The 12,498-nt window shown below is 42.1% G+C and overlaps 1 long non-coding RNA gene across 1 annotated transcript; it reads right to left on the reverse strand.

The window, feature by feature from the left end:
- Positions 1–3,952: 3,952 nt before the first annotated feature.
- Positions 3,953–6,776, reverse strand: LOC104002896 (uncharacterized). The gene is made up of 3 exons (XR_675326.2): positions 6,617–6,776; positions 6,261–6,336; positions 3,953–4,678 (listed from the first exon to the last, which is right to left on the reverse strand). It is a non-coding gene; the product is annotated as an uncharacterized LOC104002896 (long non-coding RNA).
- Positions 6,777–12,498: the final 5,722 nt, after the last annotated feature.

Genomic DNA, 12,498 nt, shown 5'->3' on the forward strand with positions numbered 1-12,498 from the left:
TATTTTTAGTAGAGACGGGGTTTCACCATGCTAGCCAGGATGGTCTCGATCTCCTGACCTCATGATCCGCCCACCTCGGCCTCCCAAAGTGCTGGGATTACAGGCGTGAGCCACTGAGCCCGGCCAAGCCTGGGTTTTTCTTGCCAGCTTCTTTCTTTTTCCATCCCCACCTCCCAAAAAGCTTCAGCCTGGGAAGGGAGTGTTGTGGCACTGGAATTGTCGGAAGTTTTAGCAAAATGTTGTAAGGATGCAGTAGGAGTTGGCAATTTTAAAGAGCGTATCTATTTAATGTGAAAGATACAACAATAAAGCTTTTACAGGAAAACATAGGACAATATCTTCACGATCTTGGAATAAACAATGTCTTACACAGAATACAAAAAGCACTAACCATTAGAGAAAAGACGGATGAATTAGACTTACTTAAATTAAGAACTTTGTTTATCAAAAGAAGATAATTTAAGGCACACTGGGAGAAGGTATTTGCCACATATTTGTTTGACAAGGGACTTATATGGAGACTACATAAAGAACTCTTTAAAGCAATAAGGAAAACAACGAGAATCTGATTTTATAAATGGGCAAAAGTTCATATCCTGCTTACAGAGCCAATAAATCCCACCCCCCAAACAAACAAAATGGGCAAAAAAACCTGAACAGGTGCATCCCAAAAGGCACTATCCACATGGTCAATTTGCATATGAAAAGGTGTTCAGCCGGTGGGGGGGCGGTGGCTCATGCCTGTAATCCCAGCACTTTGGGAGTCCGAGGCGGGGGAATCGCGAGGTCAGGGAGTTTGAGACCAGCCTGGCCAACATGGTAAAACCCCTGTCTCTACTAAAAATACAATACATCAGCCAGGCGTAGTGGCAGGTGCCTGTAATCCCAGCTACTCAGGAGGCTGAGGCAGGAGAATCGCTTGAGCCTGGGAGGCAGAGGTTGCAGCGAGCTGAGATCGCACCTCTGCACTCCAGCCCAGGCGACAGAGTGAGACTCCGTCTCAAAAAAAAAGAAAAAGAAAAAGTGTTCAGCCTCCCCAGCCAAAAGAAAAACGCAAATCAAAACCACAGTGAGACACTACTACACATTACCCACATGACCGCCAGTAAAAAGACTAACACACTACTAAGTATTGATGAGAATGGAGAGAAACAGACCTCTCATAAATTGCTGAAAAGACATGAGTTATACAAATACTTCAGTCATCTGTTTGGCACTATCCTAGAATGTATGCATACCCTAAGGCCCAGGAATTCCATTCCTAAGTATGTAACCAACAGGAACGAGCACATACATGTCTCAAGAGACATCGACAAGAACGTAACAGTTCTATTCACAATAGCCCCAAACTGTACATGACTCAACTGTCCATTAATGACAGAATGGATAAAGGTATACTCACACAATGGCTTTTAGGTGAAGAAAATGAACAAATTACGGTATATGTAACAACATGGATACATCTCACTAACTTAATAATGTGTAAAAAAAACTAGATGTAAATATCATATAGTTTTTAAATTCCATTTGTAATAAAATTCAGATGTAAGGAAAAGTAACATAATGTTTAGGGCTGCATAGTTTTGTAAAGATCTGTTAAAGAGAAGAATTGTGAGGACAACGGTTACCTTTGGGAGTAGTGAGGGTTACGATGGGAAAATCGTAGGAGAGGTCTGGGGGAGCTGGCGCTGCTCCTCTTCTGGACGGGAGTGGTGACTGCATGACTTTTCATGTTCTAATCATTCAAGAAACTGTCATTTACATTTTGTTCGCTTTTATCTTTGTGTATGGTATTTCACAAAAAGGCTTAAACGTATCAGGTATCAATTCCTTATCTGACCTTTATAGAAAAAAAAAAAAAACTTGCTCTTTGGTGCTCTCATAATGCTTAACCTTGCCTTTTACTTAAAGAATTCCAGGAACTTGCCTTAGGCGAGCCAAAATATCCAACCAAAGTTGTGAGTGTCCCACCTCAGGAAGGAAAACTGAACTGGTTCATACAGCCTTGCTGCCACTGGTCAGAGCACCAGGTGGCCCATGACTCAAGACAGCCATCGCCAGCAGATATGGTGACCTGCAGCCCCCCACCCCTCCACGTGCTCTACATAGCCCAGCCCACATTCCCTACCTTGGTATCCATTCCTGCATTTTGCCTAATAAAAAAAATCCCTACCCATGTTCTCACTTATAGGTGGGAGCTAAATGATAAGAACACATGGACACAGAGGGGAATAACAGACACTGGGGCCTACCTGAGGGTGGAGGGTGGGAGGAGGGAGAGAACCAGGAAAAATAACTAATCGGTACGAGGCTTAATACCGAGTTGATGAAATAATGTGTACAACAGACCTCCACGACACGAATGTACCTATATGACAAACCTGCACATGTACCCCTGAACTGAAAAGTTTTTAAAAAGGGAAGAAAGAAGATGAATACAGAAACTCATTCTATTTTGTGTAAAGTAATAAAAATAAAATAAAGCATGGCTATAATTTGAGGTTCTAGGTGATGTAATATTCCTCCAGAGTATCCATTTGATTCCAGAAGACAGTCAAGATAGGAGAAGATCATCAAAATCCAAAGCCCATGTTTCCATGGGTTTTAAGACTGAACAAATAAAAGGCTTTTTAAAGATGCTAAGGAAGAATATTTTAATAAACTAATAGCTAGAAAGACATTTTAAGGAAGGAAACAAAACACTTAAAATCAAAGAAAAACAACACAAAAGGCAACATTTCTCTTCAGTAAAATATAACTATAAACAAAGTTAAAAGATGACTAAGAAATAATAGCACTACATATGAAAAAAAGTTAAAAAGCACAATATATCAAGATTTCTTATAAACAGGAAAAAGATGGCCAGGCGTGGTGGCTCATGCCTGTAATCCCAGCAATTTGGGAGGCCGAGGCGGGCGGATCACGAGGTCAGGAGATCCAGACCATCCTGGCTAACACAGTGAAAAAATACAAAAAATTAGCCGGGCGTGGTGGCAGGCGCCTGTAGTCCCAGCTGCGCGGGAGGCTGAGGCAGGAGAATGGCGTGAACCCAGGAGGCAGAGCTTGAACTGAGCCGAGATCGCGCCACTGCACTCCAGCCTGGGGGACAGAGCGAGACTCCATCTCAAAAAAAATAAAATAATAAAAAAAACCCCAGGAAACAGACTAACACCTCAAAAGAAATACAAGCCAAGTATATGAGTTTCCATAGACACATACAAAAGATACATAAAGGCCTCTAAACATATGAAGAAGTGCTCAACCTTACTAATGAACAAAGCAAAACAAGTTATCATTGTTCATTTACTTAATCTTTAAAATTATTTACAGAGTGTGAAAATTCTGAGAAGACAGTACCTTGGCATGCTGTGAGTGGGAGGGCAAACTGAAGAGCAATGTGTCTATCAAGTTTTTCAACATGCCGGGACAGGTCAATCTACTTCCTTCTCTAGGACTCTATTTTCCTTTTCTAGGAATCAATGTGTGGAAGATCTCAGCAAAGGCTCACTCGACTCCATCCTCATCTCTTTGTAGGGTGACTTACTGAATCATAAGAGACTAGGGTGTATTTGCCAAAGTCTTAAAAGCTTGGCTCATCAAGTGGTCTAGTTTCTGTTGAAGAGGCCCCCTCTTAGAGGATCTGGAAGGTGCAAGGGAGTGTAAGGCTGCCCGTCTGCAGCTTCTCCTGGCAAGCATGGCTGGAAAGGCATTTGCTGTTCTGTGGCAGGGGAGCAGAGGTTCTGGGGTCTGTTTCACCATCATCTGGGCAGTGTGAGGCAGGCACAGAGCCTGTTTTGCAGGTACAGACTGCACCTGTGCCTGTGTGATCCCGAGGCTTATCCTATATCTTGGCAGCACTGGTGGTCCTGAGCAAGCACCTACAGAAAGACTTCCTGATTCTGGCAGAAACAGAAGGTCTTTTAATGGGTCAGCATTGAGATGCTCTGGGAACCCTTCCTGGAAGCTCAGTGGAGCCTACTGCCTTCTCCAGCCCTTCTAGTACCAAATGCCCTGGATTAAATTCCTTTCTGCTTAATTACAGTGATCTCTGATATTTGCAAATGAATCCTGATATATACCCTTATACAGAAATAGCCCCTTTAACCGTCAAAAATTTGTACAAGGATCTTCCCTGTATTGTTTCTGTAATAAGTTAAACCCAAAACAACCTAAATGTCTATCAGTAGAATAGTGGCTAAATAAATCACCATATATTACGTAACCTTCTTAAAAAAATGAATCATTTCTCCAAATATTGAAATCTGAAGATGTCTTGGACGTATTTTTTCATTCATTCAACAAATATTTATTGAGCTTCTACTATGATGTGACCATGTGCCAGCCACTGTTACAGACAAGAGCTCTAACAGCAAGTGCAATAAACAAAAGTCTCTGCCCTCACAGAGCTTACGTTCCAACGGTAAAGTGAAACGGATTTCGGAATAAATGCGCAGTGTAATCAAATTTACAGAACACATACACACTCTCTCTCCACACTCACTAATATGTGTAAAGAAAAACATCTAGAGGAATACACAGCAAACCACAAGCAGCGGTTATTTCTGAGGCTCATCTACCTGCATTGGAGAGACAGCAGCTGCTGGTGAGGTCCTCACTGGTATCCCACTGTGGGGGATTCTAATAGTCTTACGGACAGAAATATTCAGTCCAGCTTCACCTGCCAAGAAAAGAGATGGGAACATTTATATGTTGATCCAGTTCAAAATAGCAAATAATACTTCTTGATTTGTTGTTACTTTTTTGGTGACTTAAGAAGTATCCCATGATGTTTAGTGTAACATTTACTCTATTATCCTTTTCTCCTCTGGACTAAAGCTGAATTGGAGAAATGAGAGGGCAGGAGGAGTTGGCTGAGTGGAGGTCAGTCTTAGATGTAGGATAACTGAGTAAAATGCAAATGTTTAAATAATGAGGTGCCTTGGGGAGGAAGGAACAGGAAAGTTCTTGCACAAACTGTTACTGTTAATTCATTTCCCACCTTCACAGACTCACTCACTGGGCTTTCGGCTTTCATATCTTTCTTTTTTTCTTTTTTTGAGATGGAGTCTCAGTCTTGTTGCCCAGGCTGGAGTGCAATGGCACAATCTCGGCTCATTGCAACCTCCACCTCTGGGGTTCCAGCAGTTCTCCTGTCTCAGCCTCCTGAGTAGCTGGGATTACAGGTGTGCACCACCACGCCCACCTAATTTTTTTTGTATTTTTAGTAGAGACAGGTTTTACCATGTTGACCAGGCTGGTCTTGACCTCAGGTGATCCACCAGCCTCGACCTCCCGAAGTGCTGGGATTACAGGCATGAGCCACCACGCCCAGCCCTTCCATGTCTTTCAATATGCACAGTCTAATCATCTAACTTAGCTGCCAACTATTTTAGCAGAGACAACCAGGTACATCCTAGGATTAACTTTTACAACAGTCTTCCAAGACAATGGCATATTTGTTGCAGTCCAGGGAAGAAATATATGTTACTGTAGAGAGATGCACATTCTGTTTCTTCTATTTGCTGTGTTTATGTGTACAGTATATGTATGAAGTATAGCTACATATCTTTCTCATATATAAAGATAAGCATGACTAAAGTGGAATTGTGAGTCCATCAGACAATTCCAGGAAAAGCTGGGAATGTACCAAGATCAGGAGTGACAGGTGCTCAGGTACAAGACCAGGTAGAAAAACATCTAGCAGGTTCAAGATGGGGATGGCCAGGGGTGCCTACAAGAGGGCCAGGTGCACAGATGTGATGCCTCGTTTCCTAGGAGGTGAAGTCTCCAGCTGACCCTTGTAATTCTCATGAGATGACAGAAAGGCAAATAGTAGTGACCTGAATTTAATGGCTATGAGAGGCAGAAAAGAAAGGTGACAAGGCAGGAACTGGATGGAAGGAAGAGGTAGAGAGGAAGAGGCTGCATTTGTGTTATTCATGTGCCAGGCTCTCCATCAGCGCCTCCCTGGAGCCTCAGCCAGGCTCCTGCAGGCAGTGGCTGCACCTGGTAGGACCTGGAAAGCACCCTTGTGATTGTAACAGTCAACGTGGAGCCAGGGTGGAGTAGAGACAGTTGACATATCAAATGTTGGGCCAAAGTTTGAATTTGGAGCTTTGCTTATAGAAAAAAAGTGATCAAATACCTGGGCATCCCAAGTCAAATGACTTGATAAGTGACTTAATGGTGGTTGTGGACTCTGAGGGCGTTGGAGATGTTCAGTTAACACAGACACCAGGCCACTGGCCAGGAGCATTTACCTTGGAGGACTCTGGCTCTTCATCCACAGGTCTGCATGGCAAAGAGCAAATCAGATTGAAAAGGTGGAGGACATCCCTATGGAAAAAAAAGACAGAAGAAAACAGAACTGACATGGAGAAGATAAAGCTGAAAGGAAAATTCAAAATTCAACATCCTGTTTTCTCTATCAGCTTTGGCTCTTTAGGAAATAATGTAAATATTGCTCTCAATTTTAAAAAAGCTGTTTTCTTCCAAAATGGTCAGAAATAATATTGTTATCTGTAGAGTGACTTGATACTAGCTCTAAATAAAATGTACAGCTATACTGTAAATAGTGAAAAATGCAAATGTGATTGATCATAAATATCTCATTTACTGTCAATGGTGGTTGCAAGGCTTGTCAGCAAGTGCTCCAACCCCCACGTAGCACACAGAGGTTGGAAAGATGAAATCTCAGAGCTCTCCTGCAGCTGGAATTTTGGGTGTGATTTAAGTTCCACCAATCAGAAAGACTTGGGCAAGACCTGGAATGGGACCTGAGTCAGGGAGAGAGAGGCAGGGCACGGGGTATTCACTATGTGGACAGAGACTTAGCAGAGACAAGATCCTTCTGGTGCTGGTAATTGCGGTGGCAGGTTTCCAAGTCCTGTCTTGGTGGAGGGAGCAGGTTCCCTGGTGGTCCAGTTGTGTGTGGAGACTTTGGGAGCTGCTCCTGGAAGCTTAGCCTTCCCAACAATTCTGCAAACCATTTAACACCTTTCTGCCTAAGCCAACAAGAGTGGGATCCATTAAACACGACAGAATCCTAACTGAAGACACTCTGCCTTCTAAGCAGAAGAATGGTAACAGCACTCTAAAATCACACTGCAATTCTGCATGAGGTGAAGCTCCTGCTCTCACCAAATTCCCCAGTGTGTTCTTTGTGAGGTTTCTAAGTTTAAGCACAGACTCATAGAAAGTATTCTATGATAGATCATTGACCCAATCCTGAATCCTCTCATGCATGGCTTCCTCATCTAGGGGACTTTGGCATGTCATGTGATCTCCCTGTGAATGAGCCAAGACAAGGACTCCCAGCCTTCTCATTGCTAAATCACTGCTCTCTTCATTATATCATATTGCCACAGCTGTTTTGCAAGATGACTAATTTACAAGAATAGTTCAAACAGAATGTTTCTGGAAGTGTATTTTAATAAGGTCAGTAGAAGTTTAAAATATTATTTACTGATCGTTTTGAAGTTAATCTAGCTACTCAAGCTTGTGTGATTAAATTTATGTGTACTTAGTTCTCTAAGCTTTCTTCTGTTGCTTTGTAAACATGAATAGAATACATTTAACAGAAACAGAACTTAAAACACTTAAACCACACTGCCTTAAAATTGTTGACTTCACAGCCCCTTCTGAGTGAAAAAAAAAAAAATCAGTAAACTGAAAACTCCACTGAAAAAAATTACCAGGAACTTTGGAAATTGTAGGAGGCTGGGCTTTTAAATAATGTTTTAAAAGGTTTACTGAGAGGAACTGGTTTTCATATTTTCCCCTTTATGTTACATAATACAATTCATATGCTTAAATGACAAGGTAAGATATAGAGAAGTCAGACCGGTGTTCATACTTTACAAAATAAAATCAGGCGGTGAATGCAGAAAGATAATGAAATCGGGTTAGGTCTGAGCAGAAAAATATCTCCTCTGTCTGTGCCAGCCACTCTCAGGAAGGTAATCAACAAACAAAATGGGCCACCTCCTTACCAGTCCATTTAAATGACTCAGTACCCAAGACCTCCAAGGACGATTATTTTAAATAATTCATATTCATTTCCTTCTTTGATAATTTAATAATAACAAAATAGATAAGCCTACACTCTGCTGAGGTATTCCCTTCAGTTATCTAAGTTTCTCTGGAATTCAAAATATCAAATGATAAATAGACTAATTTAGACTCTTCACAAGAAAAAAGCAAGGACACAAGAAATCAGTTTCCAGTACCCCTGCCTTCTTGCTTCAAACAGAGTCTCCTTGGCTAGAACAGTAAGAGTCAGTATGAGAAAACCCTGTTTTATTTAAGCACATTAGAGAAATGCCCACTACATACCCACCGTCTTATACAACAGCGGTGTGTGTGTGTGTGTGTGTGTGTGTGTGTGTGTGTAGGGGGATTCACAAAACAAAGCCTGAATTGAATAACCAAAGAAAACGGTTATTAATAATGCTATTGGGTTCATTAGTACGTACTTTAATCATAAATAAGCTTGAAATTCCTTGCAGAAGCCTATCATAGAATTGTTTAGAATCAATAACAGCCCTAGCAATAAATGAAGTTATTACATTTCCTCTGTTCCAATGAAGAAAACTCTGTATTCTATAAAGATTAATAAACAAATCCTTTTAAAGAATTTCAAAATAATTTAAAAAAATATTTTGCAAAATCTTTAAGCATATAGCCAGATATATCTTAGCAAATTCATTAAATAAAGGAAAAAGTGCAAGATACCACTACTGGCTAAACATTTGTTCAAGGCTACCTACTGCCTGTAAGGCTGAGGTTAGGTTCTAAGCTCAACCTGTAAAGTAACAATCACACATGTGGTCAAATAAGCCTTGAAAATCCCTCCAGTCACTCAGAAATATGTGCTTTTGTAAACACGACTGTTTATAAACACACCATCTCTCAGTAAGTCTCACACATTCACTTTCCCTCCAGTATTTCAGAGTTGGCTCCTTCTTTTTTTTTAGACGGAGTCTTGCTCTGTCGCGCAACCTCGGAACCACGGCTCACTACAAGCTCCGCCTCCTGGGTTCACGCCATTCTCCTGCCTCAGCCTCCCGAGTAGCTGGGACTACAGGTGCCCACCACCACGCCCAGCTAATTTTTTGTATTTTTAGTGGAGACAGGGTTTCACCATGTTAGCCAGGATGGTCTCAATCTCCTGACCTTGTGATCCGCCCGCCTCGGCCTCCCCAAATGCTGGGATTACAGGCGTGAGCCACCGCACCTGGCCTGGCTCCTTCTTTAGTTACATCCCAGATGAAATAGCTCCTTTGTGTTTAGGGGCCACATTTAAAACAAAAATGAAGCATGTGTTCTATTTGCTCCCACCATGTAAAATTATAATAATAATAGGTAATTTTACTGAAACAAATAAATACGTGTCTGATATGACTCCACTGTATATGCCAGGCGTGGTACCATGTGTCTAAAGTTACCTAATTTTTCCACAAAACTCCCACATATTAGCCTTTATTTTAGATGAAAATTTGACAAGAGTCATGTGGTTCATAAATGGTGAATCTGGGATGCAAATCCAGCTCTATTTGGCCATGCTTTCTCAAATTTTCTGTAGTGCGCAAGTGTACTGTGAGAAGTATACAAGGTTCTAAAAATAATACTGACAGTATTTCTTCTTAAAATTTATTTTAGCCGGGCGCAGTGGCTCACGCCTGTAATCCTAGCACTTTGGGAGGCTGAGGCCGGCGGATCACGAGGTCAAGACCGTCCTGGCTAACATGATGAAACCCCGTCTCTACTAAAAATACAAAAAACTTAGCCGGGTGTGGTGGCAGGCGCCTGTGATCCCAGCTACTCGGGAGGCTGAGGCAGGAGAATGGCGTGAACCTGGGAGGCGGAGCTTGCAGTGAGCCAAGGTCGTGCCACTGCACTCCAGCCTAGGCGACAGAGCGAGAGTACATCTCAAAAAAAAAAAATTATTTTAAGCATATTTAAGAAAAAATACTCCCGATATTCCAGTGTTATTTTTATATAGTAATCTGCTCTTATGAGCTGACAACCCGTGCCTGAGAACGACAGTTGGAGGCCAGACCACCCAGTGCTGTCACACACTGCAGGTGATGTGCACCCCACAGGCAGGCAGTGTCTCCAGGGAGCACAGCAAGGTGCACGGCCCTCCTCACTGAACGCCAGTCTGCCTTCTGTGTCTTCTCATTTAAGCACATACACATATATGTCTGTATATGTCTGTAATTGTTTTCCTTTAAAACTTTTATTTAACATCTCTAATTTGTTTCTTTCCTTGTTATGTTAGAGAATAGAGTGTTCAAATGTCTGTGACTGTCTGTAGCATTTATTGTAAATATAGGCTGGTGCTGCAAAAGTAATGGCAAAAATTAATTTTGCACCAACCTATCCTTCCTCAAGACATCACTTTATGTTGTCATTTATTCTGATCCAGGCACAGGTGAGCTCCTGGTATACGATGATTTTTAAAGTATTCAATGGTTAACTCTGGGAGGCGTTGCATGACACCGCTGCTGCCTTCACAACAGGCAGATTAATATTTGTGAAGGGGTGGGTCATGTCAACCACACGCTCACGCCTGCCGGGCTCTTTCCTCAACACCTGGATGAAGCCCAGCCCAGGCCTTTTGGTTGATCTCCCAAGACTCCCCTCTGCCCGTCTAGTTTTTGGACTATTCACCCAGGCACCTGACGTTTTTTTATTTTTATTTTTCATGTCCTGCCTCTGTGCCTTTGCTCATTCCATGCCCTTGCCTGGAATGCAATTTTCTCTAAATACTTACTGTTTCAGACAAACAAATCTAAGAGAAATCTGTCATTCTATCATGAGACATAAATTATGAAGTACTGTGTCTCTCAGGTGTCAAAAAATTATCTTCTGAATTTCACTTTCAAATTTCTATATAAGCATATGTAACAATAAAATCAAACAGGATAAGCCAGCAGTTTGACCACCAGCATCTTAATCTACAAATCCCAACAAAAGTAATCAAAGACACAGTAAAAATCTTGTAGTCGGGTATCATCTACAAGCTTAGACTTTGAAGAATTTCTACTGAGTGAGTGAGAGAAAACGGAAAGAAAATACAGGACTTTCCCCCAATTCCCTTCCAGAGAAAATGGAGATATGGGAAACCTCCACTAACGCCCCCCACCCTAGAGGGCCAGTGCTGGAGAGGAGCACGAGAAGATCAAGGGCGTTCTGGCAAAGGATCAGGAACAAGAAGATCTGACATCAGAGGAGGCCATGGGCCCCAGGCACAAAAGACAGTAGTGACAAGGGGGAGGGCAGGAAGAGCCACAGTGTACATCTAAAAGGCAGGAGGGGCACACACACAGACTCAGAGAGCGGGCTCTGTGTTCCAGGCTCACCAAGCAGAGAAGAAACTGGGCACCGGTGAATTTCCCACTAGGCACTCGCCCTTCTCTACCTGAGCTTCTGTACCTCCCAATATGTAATATAAATGCGCCTTCAAGAGCCTTCCATCGCGTTTTAAGTCATGAGAAGATCAGACGCACTGTCAGGCAAAGGCAGTGGATCTGAGCAGAATCCAGACACGGACCTGGGGCAAACATCAGGCCCTGCCACACCTGGATCTGCTTCAGCAAGAGAAGGTGACAGGCAAAACCATGCCCTGCTCGAGGCAAGTATTTTATAATACAAAGTGAAGGGGAAACTGCACTCAAGAGAACCGACATTTGTAAATTCATGACTGGAAACAGAGTTTGACACTGACACCATCTACCTTAAAATTCAATAAAATAAGAAGGCAGGTCGCAGTGGCTCATGCTGTAATCCCAGCACTTTGGGAGGCTGAGGCATGCGGATCACCTAAGGTCAGGAGTTCAAGACCAGCCTGGCCAACATGGTGAAACCCCATCTCTACAAAAAATTAGCCAGGCGTGGTGGTGTACTCCTGTAGTCCCAGCTATTTGGAAGGCTGAGGCAGGAGAATTGCTTGAACCCGGGGGTGGAGATTGCGCTGAGCCAAGGTCACGCCGCTGCACTCCAGCCTGGGCGACAGAGTGAAAGTCTGTCTCGAAAAAAGGAAATAAATAGATATATAAATAAATAAAATAAGGAAACATAAACGGAGAATGACAACTTAAAATAAAAAGATAAATTAAAAATAATATAAGCAATCTAATAACCCATGAGACATATTTTAAAGCAAAGCTCAAAAGAAAAAGAAATAGAGGCGTATCTAGGGCAGGTCTCTGAATGTAGATGAAATAAACCGTGTCAAGGTAAGATTTCAATTCAGTGGGCAAAGAACGGTTCTGGTAATAAATAGCGCTGGCATGATCGGCTATCTACCTGGGAGAGAAAGACCCACACTTCACATCAGATTAAATAAAGAGAGGCGGATCAAACACCTGCATGTGTGTATATAAAATAGATGAACACATTTAATAGCATATTTGCATAAGATTGGGGAGGGTAAATCTTTAAAAAACCAGAAACAAGATGACACTGGCAGTTTATATAACGACATAAAATTGT

This window comes from Pan troglodytes, chromosome 19 (genome assembly GCF_028858775.2).
Source record: "Pan troglodytes isolate AG18354 chromosome 19, NHGRI_mPanTro3-v2.0_pri, whole genome shotgun sequence".
NCBI lineage: Eukaryota > Metazoa > Chordata > Mammalia > Primates > Hominidae > Pan > Pan troglodytes.